This window comes from Triturus cristatus, chromosome 5_2, assembly GCF_964204655.1.
Source record: "Triturus cristatus chromosome 5_2, aTriCri1.1, whole genome shotgun sequence".
Taxonomy (NCBI): Eukaryota; Metazoa; Chordata; class Amphibia; order Caudata; family Salamandridae; genus Triturus; species Triturus cristatus.
In genome coordinates, this window is record NC_140588.1 from 908,486,941 (window position 1) to 908,501,842 (window position 14,902).

Consider the following 14,902-nt stretch of genomic DNA (forward strand, 5'->3'; position numbering starts at 1 on the left):
CTTAATTCTGCAAATCTTTACACCTACACTAACTAACATCACAGCATTAAACACGGACAAAAATTGTCCTCACTCCTTCCTGCACAAACTGATTCTCAGACATTCATTAATATATATACATAAAATGACAGTTCTGCATGTGTGCACGCTTAAATTCATGTACATTGGCACTCAATGAAAATAACACACACATCTGCTGACACTCACATATATATTAATAAACATACATATGCACTAACAGAAACTTGTCCACTGGGGCGCACACACACCAGCTGGCACTCATATTATTTTAGGTTTTTGCATTTTTATATAGCGCCCAATTATTTAACTTGTGAGTGCCTGCTACCCCCTTAGAAATTGGACTCCAGAGGTGTCCATAATTGTAATGGTAATAATCCACCTTTCTTTCAAGCAGTTGGTACTGGTGCAAGAAACCTTACAATAAAGTGTTCTGTTTATGTCCCTCGCAACTCCTCGGTCTGGGGTATAAAATGGCTGGTCTGTCACCTGTGGCCGTAATGCCACATAGTTCATGGCTACACGGCCCCCTCGTGTGCTTTATGTAATGCCGCTTTCAAACCTCGCCGGCTCCCCCGGGGCGCTGGCGCCAGCGTTCTGCCCCCATTAGTGGCAGAGAAGGCAACAACTTTATTTCTGGGCAATCCAGATCAAAGTCATTAGACTGCTATTGTCAATGTGTTTTCACACCCATAATCCGAAATACAAATTGGTACAAAGCAGGCAGTCCTTGAGAGCAAACGGATTTAGAGGCGCTGTTATCCATCGGGCTTGACTGCTGCGTCACCCTGGGCCTGGCTACAACATAAACAGAGGTTTATGAATGGATATGGTCAGAGGCGAAGTGGTCCGTGAGATTATGGGGGTCTGTGCTGGAGACGTGCGCCGCTAGGCAGTCACCCCCACCTCTGACTGGACCCAGACCACGTGGGTCCCTGGAGACCGGTGGCGGAGCGCCGAGGCCTACACTAATCATTTGTTAATTTGGTGTATTCAAGACAAAGGCGGCCGCCCTTGTAGTCTAATAGGGTAGCCATTCTCTCGTCTGCCCGAGCAAGGGGAGGCCAAAGGTTGTCATTCTTAGAACCAGATCAGACAAGCCATGCTCTCACGGGTTCTGCACTCTGGTGCATGGTTGTGGCTGGAGAGGGATTCCTTCAGCTCGTTTGTAGGTACCGGCCGCCATGGTTGTGGTGAATGGCATACAAATATTAAAAAGAAGGTGGCACTTTATGACAGAACTTACATCTCTGTAGATAGCCATGTTACATTCTGTTCACTATGCTGTCACAGCGGAGTGAGAAAGAAATATGCAGGAGTACTCCTTTAGAAACACCTGATATCTCTATGTGTAACTAAATGGTAATGGTAAAACACGTATGCTTAACACACTTCTGTAGTGTCAAGCACCTCTGAGCAGTGCCTGTCATACTGAAAGTGTGCCTGGTAGTGAACATACAAAGAACAGTGGATTAGTAAGCATTTGTGGCATGTGAGCAGAAACAGTTTTATAGTTCTTTGCCTCTGGTGCTGGTTTGTTGCGTTATTCGCAGCTCTCGTGACATGTCATAGAGTTAGTCTGGTAGTTTAAAGGGGGGAAAAATAATTGCAAAATCTATTTCAACACAATCTATTTCAAAACGGCTAGAGCGGTCGACCTCAAAGCCGGGAACCGGGTTTGATCTCGGCAGGGACGCTCATTATCCTGTGATCCTGAGCAAATCACGAAATCTCCCCGTGCCTAACAAAATGAATGTGTCCGTCTGTAACGCAACTGGTGCTATGTAAAGCGCTTCGATTCCTTCGGATCGAGTTCGCGCTATATAAAACAAAAACAAAAAATAGGAAAAATTAAATGCCCTGCTACTACAGGCTATTGCATAGGCAATTCTGTGATGAAAGAAAATCACAAAAGTATACATCAGGTTTCAGAAGTCCCAATGAAACAAAAGCACTACGATAAAGAAGCACTTTGCTCTCAAAGCTCAATCTGACCAAAACCATGCACAAATTGCTTAAGCAAAGGAAAGCCGCTCACCTCTGTGTCCTACCTGTAATCCATTCCACGGGACAACGTTTCTTTATTTAAAACCACCTTTTAGCGCCAGTGCTAAGTAAAATACTTTAATATTGAGAGCCACTGGACACTGCACTATTAATAATCGACCAGGTATTGCTTTCTATACATTAGAAGGAGTGGGAACTTGTGAGGAGCCACTGCACATTATTGGCTGCACCCTACAGCTGCCGGAGGAAGGAAGTAAGGGCTTTGGAAACAAGCATTGGCCGCACGCGCGCCTCGTGCTTAAAGTTAAAAAAAACAAGAGAGCTGTGTAGAGAGGCTGTTAGCAGGGTTAAGAGGTGTAGAGAAAGAGGGTTTTAGAGAGGGATAGAGAGAAAGCTGGAGAGAGAGGTTTAGAGCTAGAGGTACAGAGAGGAATAGAGTGTGAGTATAGAGAGCGATGGGTAGAGAGACAGGTATACTGTGAGCAAGAGTGTGAATTTGAGAGAGTCCGAGAGAGTTTGCGAGAGGTAGATATAGGTTGAGAGGAAGAGATACAGTTAGAGAGAGAGAGGTATAGAGGAGAGGTATAGAGAGTGGTAGAGCGAGATGTGATAAGAGAGAGTGAGAGGTAGAGAGCAATGGGGTTTTGGGGGTGGGGGGGATGGTTGTGGAGGAAGGAAGGCAGCTGAGAAAAGTAGCAAAGGGCAGCTAGCCGATTGCCTTGGCACTGATGTATGCCTGTGTATATCTACCTATTCATGGCTAAAGTTTCTTTGCAGAACAAATAAAAGTAGAAGGGAATGCGTGTGTGTGTGTGCAGTTGAGTGAAGTTTGCATCAATTTGGAAACTGATACCTGCCAAAGCATTAAGCATGGATTGCGAGGGGTAGAGAGAGGGTTAGAGAGAGTGGTAGAGGGAGATGTTAACCATGCCTGGATGGCTCTGCCTCCTCCGTCTCTGCAAAGAGGTGGGGAGAGAAGGTAGGGGAAGGTCAATCCGAGGAGCAGAAAGGAAACTGATTAGAAGGGAGGGGGTAGTGCAAAAAGAGCGGGGAGAGAAGGGTGGGTGTGATACAAACAAAGGAGCCAAAGCTATAGAGAAGGGAGGGGGGAGTGGGAGCAGCTGTGCACGTGCATGTGATCGTGCACTCAAGGTTTAGGCCAGCCAAAACTGTGGGTAGCACTTTGAAAATCCCACATATAAAATGTCTCTTCGAGCCTTTGGCTCAGCGAGACCTAAAAACTTCCACATAAGTACATTAACACATGTACCCTGATGACACACATGAAAAACTGCATTAAAAAAAACCTTCAGTTTCTGTGATAGTTACACTATAATCACATTTATGCTGCTATGGCGTTTTAAATTGGTTTAAAAAAACAACAATCTCCTTTATTTGGTCACAGTTAATTAGCAAATCTTTTTTTTCAAGACAATGTGTTTTGTTGATTTACAGTTTGAAAAAGCATGGGTCCTATCTTATATTTTCATTATAATGTGACCTTAACAGTCCAGAGCTCTACTGCAGAGAGACCTCGCCACAGCTCTGCTCGCATATCTCAGGCCTGCACCTGCAAACATACTACCATAGCACAAGCTTCTTCCCCTCATCCGCTCCCACACATTGCCATCGCCCACAAGGTGTGCGTTCTTAGTAGTCCAAAGCTCTCCTCCAAGGTGACCTCTCTCAGGGCATATCTAAGGCCTGGACCTATAGAGGTTTCTGAACAAGGGCAAGCTTCATCCCCTCATTTGTACAAATCATCACAGTCCCACAAAATAACCGTCCTTACCAGGCCACAGCTCTGCTGCACGGTGACTTCTCCCCAGTCCAGCAAACATACCTAAAGCCTAAATCTGCAGAAATCTCTTAAGCTTCCATGCGCACATTCGTCTGAGTCGGTTTGCTACAATTAAACTTTGTGTGCTCTGGCACTTCTCTGGTTGGTGTTTTTGGATAGCTTGTAGTCAAATATTAAATATATTAGCATTTCTGCTTTTCCGGACAATGTTTTTTTGGTTCCACAACCAGTCGGCTTGATCTTTTTATATTTCAATATTATACACAACTAGTCATTTTTAGGTCGGCCATTCGAGACCTCTTGTATATACTTTAGTCATTTTTAGGTCGACAATTCGAGACCTCCTGTATATACTTTAGTGTATACTTATATTAGTATATATGTGTATGTACTTTGTGGGCTCTGGAGATCAGCCCTAGAACTTGTCTGCTTCCGCTTAAGGACTTTTTTTTCTGTTCAACTGCCTCTATTTACTGTCTTAATAAAAAAGGACCAGTAGAGGTCAGTAAAATACTAGAATTGCTTTCTGCTGAGGGACTTTCTTTTTTTTTATATTTCTGGCAACTGCCCTTATTTAACTGTCTTAAAAGAAAACTACCAGCAGAGGTCAGTAAAATACCAGAATCACTTTATCATTCTCTAGATTCCACTCCATAGAAATTGTCTTCCACAAGCACCCGTAGACAATAATATTATTTTCAAATCTTGTATTTTCAGTGATATGACCACCAAAGGCCCTGATTTTATATTAAAAACAGAGCTTTGGACTATACCATTTCCATTTCTCTCAATGTGTTCCCATACCTGGCGTGTCACGCAGTTTGGTGCTTACTTTCCGTCCATCTTAAAGAACAGTAGATGTTTCAGCGCCCAGGCTAATGTGCTGCTAGCTAAATACATATAAGGTCCCAAAGGCGAGACCGATTGCATTGTAAATGCTTGTTTCTACTGCCGCCAGCACTGTGTCCAGCTTGACTGCAAGCACCGCGTTTAGAGAGTCTCCGATCACTTCTCCTCCTGTGCGCGGTGTCTCTGGGTTGCTGGCACGCATGGCACCTGTGAGAAGTTGGCCTGGCATATGTTGTCCACTAGTTATAGTGGGCACCTCGCACCAGTCCAAACAACCCTTATTGATGATTAGGTTAAAGACAACCTTTATTGAAAGCTATCCTAGTGGTAGCTATGGAGAGCAGCCTTCAGGCTAAGTCTTGAAGGAGTGTAAAGCAGCTTGGTTTACCAGATTATAACATCTTGAATAACTAAATGAAAGGAGAACCATACAAGGTACATATATATACAAAATACATGTATTTATTTCTAAACACTCTCTACTAACCTCTTTATGAAGTTAGAGGGCAAGGCACACAATAATACAGTTATTAAACAACAGTAATTAGCACAATATACAAGGGGCCCCAGGGGGGAGACCAAACCGTATTTTAAAAAAGTGGTATAAGGACCAAGACTTGACTAGACAATGCCTAGAGCGCATGGAATCCCTGGGAACCCAAGGAACAACCCAAGGCAGTGACACAGAGGACCCACAGGGGACGTGTGCAGTGTGAAAAAACAGCCGCTAATCCCGTACAATTCAATAGGAAAGTCGCGGTTGGAATTTTAAAGAATAAGGACACTTAGGATAGGACTTTGAGCAAACCCCTTTAGACTTAGAGGGTTCTAGGGCCAGCACCCACGGGAGCACCGGAGTACTCGTGTTACCTCACCCAGGGAAGCCAGGTGCATAGGTGTCAAATGGTGTCAGGAATCATCGTTGATTTCTATAGCGAAGTGGTAAGGTACGAACTCCTTCGGTTTGTGATCAAATGGTTGTTTGAACCAATTTAGATACGTTTACTTAAAACTTGGGGGCAAATTAAAGCTGTTTCTATGGGGCCTTTACTCTCATTGCAGAACACGAGTAGAAAAGACCTTTGAGTACGAGTAATTTCGGGAATTAAGGGCCCTTGAATACAGATATGTTGATGGAAACATGACATGGCTTGCCAGTAAGTAAATAACATCTCGTATAAAATGGTTGGACCACTGGATTGGCAGTATAGGAATAATTCCTAGTATTTTATTCGTCTGTCTTTAGCGTCTTGAAAGAAAAAATATCCACCTACCTCGAGCAATATTCGGAACAGAATAGGTGTACTTTACTTTCACTAAGGTATGGAACTTAGTCATTTTGGAGTAAGAATTTAAGTTGGGAAGAATCAGCGTTGTTAAATCTTTTCTAAAGACACTTCACTTTCTTGGTAGGGAAGAACACGTCCAAGTATTTTTAAGTTCACTCATGGGTGATTATTAATTTATTTCTTGTATGTGATCCGCCACTTCAGAGTTTGTAAATACTTTGTAAATATATTGAAATTCTTTGGTTGTATGATAAGTCCCGGTGTGTTTATAGTTGTTTAATATATGTGAAACATAAATATTGTTTGTTTATTTATATAGATAAACAAAAAGGATTAATTAATTTGCTCTTTTAGGTTGGACTTTGAAAATATTGTAGATTTGAGTGCCCTAGTCCTGAGGAGGCCTGTAATTGACTTGGCTGAAACGCGTCGACAACAATGGTGAAGACACTCATGAGACTTTGGACTTTGTGTTAAGTAGTAGAGAGTACTTCAAAAGGAATGAGGTTGCAATAGTTGATCTCGAAGTGACTCTAAAAGAGTGTTCTTTTGGTAAGGAATGCTTCAGAGAAATAAGGTCAGAAGCATCCTGATTAACTATTAGGGTATTACTCAGACAAGATGCAATAAGGAGAATATAATTTCTTTGTCAGAGGTGCAAATATGGATGTGTTGAACTCGTTTGATGTATGTAAATAATGTATATGTTTGTATATATATGAAAAAGAAAAAAGAAAAAACAAGATATAGATATGGGAGATGAGTAAAGTATGAAATAAATATACATACTATCACTCAACCTGAGAGTATAACTATTTTTCTTAGTGAAACTGTTTTTTGACTTCTATGTGGAAATAAAAATTTAAAAAGATTTCTCACAGAAAAAGAAGATAATTCATAGGAGGAGGTAACTTAGCTGTCCCCTCTATTAATGATTACACTATTGATCCCGGGGCATTATTTCTATATATCGTGTTTATGTACCCAGATGCCGGAGGGTTATTTTGGGTTCCCCCCTGTTTTTGAAGAGGTAGGTGTCAAATGGTGTCAGGAATCATCGTTGATTTCTATAGCAATGTGCTGCAAAGAGCTGCTGCTGTGGAAAGGAGACGTGTCTGGTGTGATCAAGCCTGGATCGAAGATGTGAAGAACCTGAAAGCAGAGGGGACAGAGTCTGGGTCACTTGCCAGTGACCAGGGGCACGATAGACTAATGCCCACCGATGTCGGGTGTTTCAGGTGCGAAGAGGTGAAGCTTGACTCCACTGCCACGGGCACCAGGAGGCATCGATGATGACCACAGTCCGCAGGCAACCTGTTCCACGAAGGATATTTAGTGCTGGGGGTCAGTTTCCGGATTGGAGACCAACAAGCCTTGGCAACAGCAACCCACGCGGTGAGAGAAAAATGGCTTTGGTGTGGACCAGCAAGGTCCCGTGGACTCCCCAAGCGAGGGCACGTCTGGAGCAACCGGGTAAGCCCGTTGAAAGTCAAAGTACCCTTCTCAGGGACCCACAAGTCGACGGACAAGGGATCGCAAAGGGACCTCGAGAGGAATCACTAGATACCATCCCATGGGTCACTCGAGGAGTGTAGGCCAGCAATCTTCGGTGGAATCACTGCTCGGGGTCTGGACTACAAGTAGCCCAAAGGACAGCCTCAGGGATCGCCAAGAAGCATATGCTGCTGCAAATGGTCACGGTGTCCAGGGGTTCGGGTTGCACAGTCCCCACGAGGGCTTTGGTTCTCAGAGTTGCTGAGAGCACGGATCGGCCTCGGGGAAGCTTGGAAACCCACCTCCTGTGTTGCAAAAGCGTCGATGCAAACTGGACAGATACGTCTTTGGTGCCTGCTTTGTAGGAGGAATAACTCCTTTACTCAAAAGGAGATTCTTCGGTCATCCAAAGTCGTGTAGAAAGTAGAAGATCTGGGATTCTGTAGCAGAGTTTCGTCCAGGTAAATCTAAAGTCCTTTAGTCAGGGGTTCCTACTTTATACCAAAGGAAGGGGTGGGACAAACTCTGCGGACCCACCTATGGGAGGGTCAGAACAGAGCGTTGGCTACACCCATGTCCTCGTCCAGTTCCGCGCCAGAGCAGGGGCTAAGTGCCCCTGCAACCGGTTTGAGCTAGACTATGCACAGGGACACCAAATGTGCCCCCAATGCATATGTCAAAGCATTCTTAGAGTGCACCCACCCAGCTCCAATACACTAAAGCCTGTCTGGGAGGTGGTTACACCTCCCTGTGACAGGAAACCTATTGTCCTGGCCTCCCCTGCCAAAGTTTCGTCCATCAGCAGGAGGGTAGACTTGTGTCTGTGGTTGGCAGCATCCATTTTGTGATGCCAGGGTCTGTTAAGCTGGTACCGGGTGTACCGGTGGTGCCATGTTTCTCCCTCTAGTAGGGTGGGATCATACTCCCACACCAGTTACCGGTGTGGGGGTATGATTCCAAGGTGTTTGACACCAAACACAACATGTTTCCATGCAGCCATCCCAAAGTTAGCATTTACCGTTTGGTTATAATACACTTAAGAGTATATGGTTTGGCTGCATCACAAACAACACCGGAATAAAGGTTCCGAAAGCTGCAGAGGGGCTCTGCTCATGCATGGGCACCCTCTCACATGAAACCCAGCACCCTGCCTTCAGGATTGTTAAGGCCTGCCATAGGGGTGACTGATATGTTTACATGTGCAGTGATATGGAGAGATATAGGTAACCTATATCTCAGTAAGGGGTGCATACACCACCTTACACAGGCTGCTGTAGCAGACCTGTTGTGTCAATGGCTTCCCAGGGGTGGCAGAATACATGCTGCAGCCCCTGGTAGGCCTATGGGGAACCTATGCCCTGGGTACATAGTATACCATATATTAGGGACGTATAAAGGTGCCCCAGAATCCAATCTGGAGTGTACCTAAAGTACATGCAATCAATTTAGAGAGGAAGCAGCTAGGCTGGGGCCCTGAATATCAGGGACCCAGCCAGACTAAAGTCGAAAAACAGTGAAACATCAGTAAAAAGTGAGGGTAACCATAAGAAGCAGATCCTACTCTCCTACAGCACCTTGCTGCGTGGTCGTGCTCAGACGGCCCATTGCTAGCTGTTGCGCGGTAGGCATTCACCTGTACCGGGCAGTTTCGATGTATCTCTCTTGGTGTTGCGACGCAGCCCATGGGTCAATGTTGTTCGCCGCACGTATTGTGGAAATGTGGATTTTCCTGATCAGTTACGTCCCCTATCTTGGACCCCAACGGTTCTATATGCATGTTACAAATGCATGTGTGTTCCCTCCAGTTCCAGTTTCCAAGACGCAAACATATGTGTGTCTACCGTCGACATGTTCTCTGTCAGATCCGCCATCAATGGGCTGGATATTCAATTCCTAAGTATGAAAAGCCACCGACTTTATATGGCTAAGTTACTCCATTTTTACAGTTCAGGCAAGTAGGCCCGATTCTTTCCTCAAAGCCTTTCCCTGCTCTCTGTCTCTGACAGTTTCAGCTTGAGCTCGCATCTGTATCCATGAACTTTGTCCTACTCCCTGTGCAGCTAACGGTGCCTGCCTCGGCCAGTTTTCGCCTGCCTGCCAAGAAGCTGTATTTCACCTTCGAATTATCTATTTTGCTCTTCAGCCGATGCATTCCTGTCTAGTGATTTAGGTAAACATTTCCTTTAGCTCACAAGCAAAGGACTCAGCCTTTCCGTCCTCCTGCAAGTGATTCATAGCCCTGTTGCCATGGAAAGTTTTCTGCCCCTCGCTTCTCATATAGGCACTTAGACGCTTGTACACGCACATACAGTTAGTATAGAATAGATTCTGTCCGAGAGTCCTTCCTTGTGGATAACATAGTTCTCTAAACATAGGATGTTAGATATGATTTGGGATTAGGTTGACATGACCCCCAGACTTCTCGTCTCCACATGTAGAGCTAAATGTCAAGTCCCCTTCACCCCCTAGTTGCACGTCAATCACACGTCATGCTGCTGCGCACGCATCTATGTTAAGTATTATCGTATAGATCCACCTATGTAAGATAATCAGAGCCAATCATGTTTCTTTTTGCTCCTTATTACGCCTAGTTTCAATTACGTATCACTATGTTAATTTATCTTATCAATTGTTACGCCTTTTTGCACTTGTTTCATTGTAAATGTATGACCTATAAAAGTTACTTCTTGTCAATAAAGTATTGTACTTCACTTCCTGAACCCTCGTGGTGACGGAACCTGAAGGCCGCGACTCGAGTCGGCCATTTTGGATGGAATAAAGCCCATTTAGAAAACCTCTTATACCACGGATTCTGCCTCTTGTTATTCTGAGCTATTTTACTTTATTTTAAAGATTCCGTATGAAATTCAGTTTAGGTAAAAAGAATATTTACCACATAATGGCGCCCGAACAGGGACACTTTCTCATCTCACGCGCCGGCGGTGCGTTGCAGGCCCGGTCTCCTGCCACAGCTGGACGGACCATAAACGCGTACCAGCAGGATTTCCTGTAAGCTCCCTCCGGTCAAGCGGGGGCGACTGAGGCTGCGATCAACCCAGACGAGGCGGTGAGAAGTGCGAAGTATCCCGACCAGAGCCTAGCTGAGAGAGCAAGATCCGAGGTATACAGAAGCCCACCAGGTTTTTCGAAATCCCGATGTCCAGAGGGTCCGCTGTCCGCAGTCATCGAGTCCTGTCCATTCTCTGAGGCCTTCCGTTTCAAGGAGCTACTCGGTGAGTACCATCGCCGAGGAGGCGTGTTGACGCGCACATAGGTTGTGCCGGTCAAGACGGATTTGGGTACACAAATCCGGTCTGCACTGTTTAGCAGTGTATATGTACTGTTTAGCAGTATATCAAGTATTCCGAAGTATTCAGTTATTGTCAAGAATTCAGCGTGGTGATTAGTTAGGCAGACTGTCATCATTGTCGGTTATTGTTAAAATGTTTAATGTTCAATGTTTAAAGTGTTCAAATGTCTTGCATATTGTGGTATGAATGATTGTTCTTTGTTCACTGTTCATTATTGTGTTTTTCGTATTAAGTGAATTCAAGAGTAAATATCAGATCAGTTGTCAATATGCCGCTCTTCTCGAAGTTAAGACAGATTACTACCAGAAAAGGGGTGCTTGAAGAAGCAGTTCCTATTCCTCCTAGGGACACTCCAGGACATTTTATGTACCACAAGCATGGCTTAGATGCCATATTGTTTCTTGATCTATGGGTAGATTATACCAAGGGATTGCCGGAAAGTCAAAGGTGGCCCGCAGCGGGAACCTGGGATGCAGAGTGCATCATGAAAGTGGAGGAAGAGTTATGGAAAAGAAAGGTCAGACAGTCACAGAAAGACGCTGTTGAGTTATGGCGTAAAGAATCTCATAGACGTACAGAAAAAGCACGTAGACAAGAAGAGAGGAGTAAAGAAAGTTCAAATAAAGTTCAAGAAAATCTATTAATTGAGGAAGGTATCCGAGTGAAGTCAGAACAAGTAAATAGACAAAGAAATGCTCTTATGAATGGTATGTATCCCCTTCTAGCCGAAGGACTACCAAAGGCTGTTCCAGGGATGCCAAAAGACTTGCCACCCCCATTATTTCCAATTAAGGTACATCAAAAAGGGCATCCCAGAACCGCAGAAGATGTTTTTCTTTCCTCATATCTAGACGACACAGCTCCCGAGTATGCTAACGCCACACCACATAGACCGTCTGGCGGAGGGGTTCAACGTCAGGATCAGGTATCCGACCCCGTGCAACAGCAAGTCCCGATACAAGCTTCGGCAAGCACATTTGTCCCCGCAGTCGATTCTACAGTGGTATCGACACCCATAGTTGCTGTGTCACGTTCAACGAACCCATTCACACCCGACGCCCCAGATGGGGCCACGGGAGGTGCTAGCAATACCTTTACACCACCCAGAATAAATAAACTTGTCTTTCAAGAATCAGCGCATTCACGTACACCTAAATTCGTAAGTGAACGTACGCTTAAGGAACTCCTTGTAAATTGTAGATATGACCCGGTGGTTGGTAAAGAGGACGAAATGGTCCTGGCATCATTACGCATCAGGCGAGCCGCAGAGTACTTAGCAAGGTTACCAGGAATGACTACGCATCTAGATAACATATATCATTTTGTTCAAACAGGACGAGATCCAGGATGTATTAACAGAGCTATGGAATTCCAGAAAGTAGAGATACAGGGGGAACTGTTACGTTTCCTCATAAACTGTGTGATCAGAAATCAAGACCGTCCGGGGGTAGACCCGAATGCAATGCTTATTCTTACAAGATGGAGCCAGAATATATCAGAAGGGAGACACGATAAGCAAAATTGTATAATAGCCATGTGCCGAAAAATCCGTAGAGAAATAGAGCGTATTCATGAAGAAAGATTGGGAACAGACGAGTTCGAGCAAGATGAAGTGTCCGAATCAGGGAATTCCGCAAGACAGTCAGAGACCATAGCCTATGTAGGCAGAGGAAGATCCTGTGATAATGCTAGATGTTTTTCTGATCCCATACACTCTGTATGCCCAAGTAATAGCAGAACGTATCCGACGCCTGTAATAAATCTGAAGTCTCCTGAACATTTGTTTCAAGCCGCAGATAAAATACTACGAGAACGAAGGGGTTACCACCTCCTCGATTCCATGGATGAGCAAGAATTAGCCAGATCAGCTGTTCACTGGATTGACAGTCCTGAAAAATACGGTGATGAGACCGTAGCACACACGTTTTTTAATCTCAGTGCAGATGAACAACGTTTAGCTGGAATCTATATGATTCAGCAACTCCTTATATTATATAAGAGCCAACATGCTGACCCTGGTCCTTTACCTGATATATTAACGGAACTACTCACGAACAGATGGAGAGGTTCTAGTAACAAGCTAATTAAAGAGATATTAGTGTCACGTAAACAGTATGTCCTTTTTGTAAATCCGGATTCTCTCTCGCTGCCCCACAGAGAAAGAACGCCGTACTATATGGATAGACAAAATCCTTTACGAGAAGTGCACCCAATAAAAGGCGAAGACAATGAGTTTCACCGTGTATTTGTTTACACACCTATATCAAAAATGGAATTATTAGAAATGAAGAAAGTAGTACCTAGTCATGACAAAGACCCAGCGGGTTTCCACCGAGAAATTAAAGACATGTTACTAATGGGAGAGTACACCTTTCCTGATATTATGACGATATTAAAGGTGCTTTTGCCTGCTGGCATCTATGAAAAACTGAAAGAAAAAGAGTGGGAAGTGGGAGACCAAAAGATAGACTGGACAGCATTAGCAGAGGAAGAAAGGGCCCGAACTGCAGGTTCAGGGCTCGGGGATAAAGTTAAACTGTTACCAGGTTTACTAGTACAGGTACTGCCACGTCTATTAACTACAAAAAAGGAAGATTGGGGTGCAATCACAGCCTGCAAACAAAAGCAAGATGAAGACACAAGCGATTATTATGCTCGATTTGAAAAATGTTTTGGTATAAACAGTGGTATAAAAGCAAGTAGTGACTCATATCCACATTTATTTGTGACAAAATTAGTGGAAAATGCATTGCCTCCAGTGAAGAATAGAATATTGAAATTCGAGAGTACCTGGCAAAGTAACACTCCGTCACAAATGCTACAAATGTTACAGTATCATCACAATAGAATTAGGGATGAACAAGAACACGAGCATAGACGCATGAAGGATACAAAAATGAAAATGCTAGTTTCTCAGACAGTACCAGCAGAGGGTCACAAAAAGGGTGTGACACATTCTGGTGATTCTGCAGCTCCTGTAAAAGGAACCTGCAATTACTGTAAACAACTAGGCCATTATGTACACGATTGTCCAGTCCTGAAACGTAATATAGCTACAGGTATTGCAAAAGAGAGACCACGATTAGTTAGACAAGATCAGAATGAACAAGGAGCTATGCAGCATGGACAGTCCATGCCAGTTCAGCAACAGTCCATGCCAGTTCAGCAACAGTCCATGCCAGCCTCACAGCAGCCCATACAGTTTGTGCCAGCTGCACCACCGTTGCCTGCTACTGCCACACAAACCACAACACGACAAATGTATCAGACTGCACAATATGAATATCCTGAGTATCAGCGTTACGCATGAACAAGCCTAGAGAGGGAAGTTGACTTACCGCTCATCGAGATTCCTGTAGATCAAGAAGGACCGTATGTACATAGTGAATTATTAGGTCAAGATAGAAAATTCTTACTCGATACAGGGGCAAGTCGAACAACTATAAAACGTAGTGAAGTTCCAGGGGCACCCCTCTCAGGCTCTCAAAATGTTTCCCTTGGTTTTTCAGGAAAACCTATTGTTAATGAAGTATCACAGCCTCTCCCACTTACGATAGGACCTTTGACACGAACTACAGATTTATTGCTTACTAAATCATGCCCAGAAAATCTGTTAGGAATTAAAACTCTGAAAGCACTAGGAGCCATAATATGTTGTTCTCCGGAAGGAGTAAGGTTGTTTCTACGTGATTTTAAAGGTCACTATGTGTCTAGGGACATGGATCCCCGACTACAGACTTTACCAGTACATCTATGGGCACAAGGCCCTACGGATGTTGGCTGCATGAACATTACACCATACCGAGTCACATTGAAAGCAGGAGTGGTACTACCACGAATGCGACAATACAAGTTACCGCATGATGCTGTAGTGGCTTTGCTGAAAATCATCGATGAGCTAATTGCCCAGGGAGTAGTTGTAGAAACAGACTCCAATGTATGTAATTCACCGATAATTCCGATTCTTAAACGAACTGATCCTACTGCCCCACCAGTATACCGATTGGTTATTGATTTGCGTGAACTAAACAAGTGCATTGTACCACAATTTCCTGTGGTCCCTGATATATCATCATTATTGACAGCAATTGATTCCGAAGCAACATTCTTTACTGTAATTGATCTCAAGAATG

The 14,902-nt window shown here is 44.1% G+C and overlaps 1 protein-coding gene and 1 long non-coding RNA gene across 2 annotated transcripts in view; one reads left to right on the forward strand and one right to left on the reverse strand.

The window, feature by feature from the left end:
* The window catches only part of LAMP2 (lysosome associated membrane protein 2), a 320,221-nt gene that overhangs the window by 66,969 nt on the left and 238,350 nt on the right, over positions 1 to 14,902 (reverse strand). The window lies entirely within an intron of this gene.
* On the forward strand, positions 5,608 to 6,627 carry LOC146829417 (uncharacterized). The gene is made up of 4 exons (XR_014962241.1): positions 5,608 to 5,622; positions 5,738 to 5,832; positions 5,922 to 5,996; positions 6,319 to 6,627. It is a non-coding gene; the product is annotated as an uncharacterized LOC146829417 (long non-coding RNA).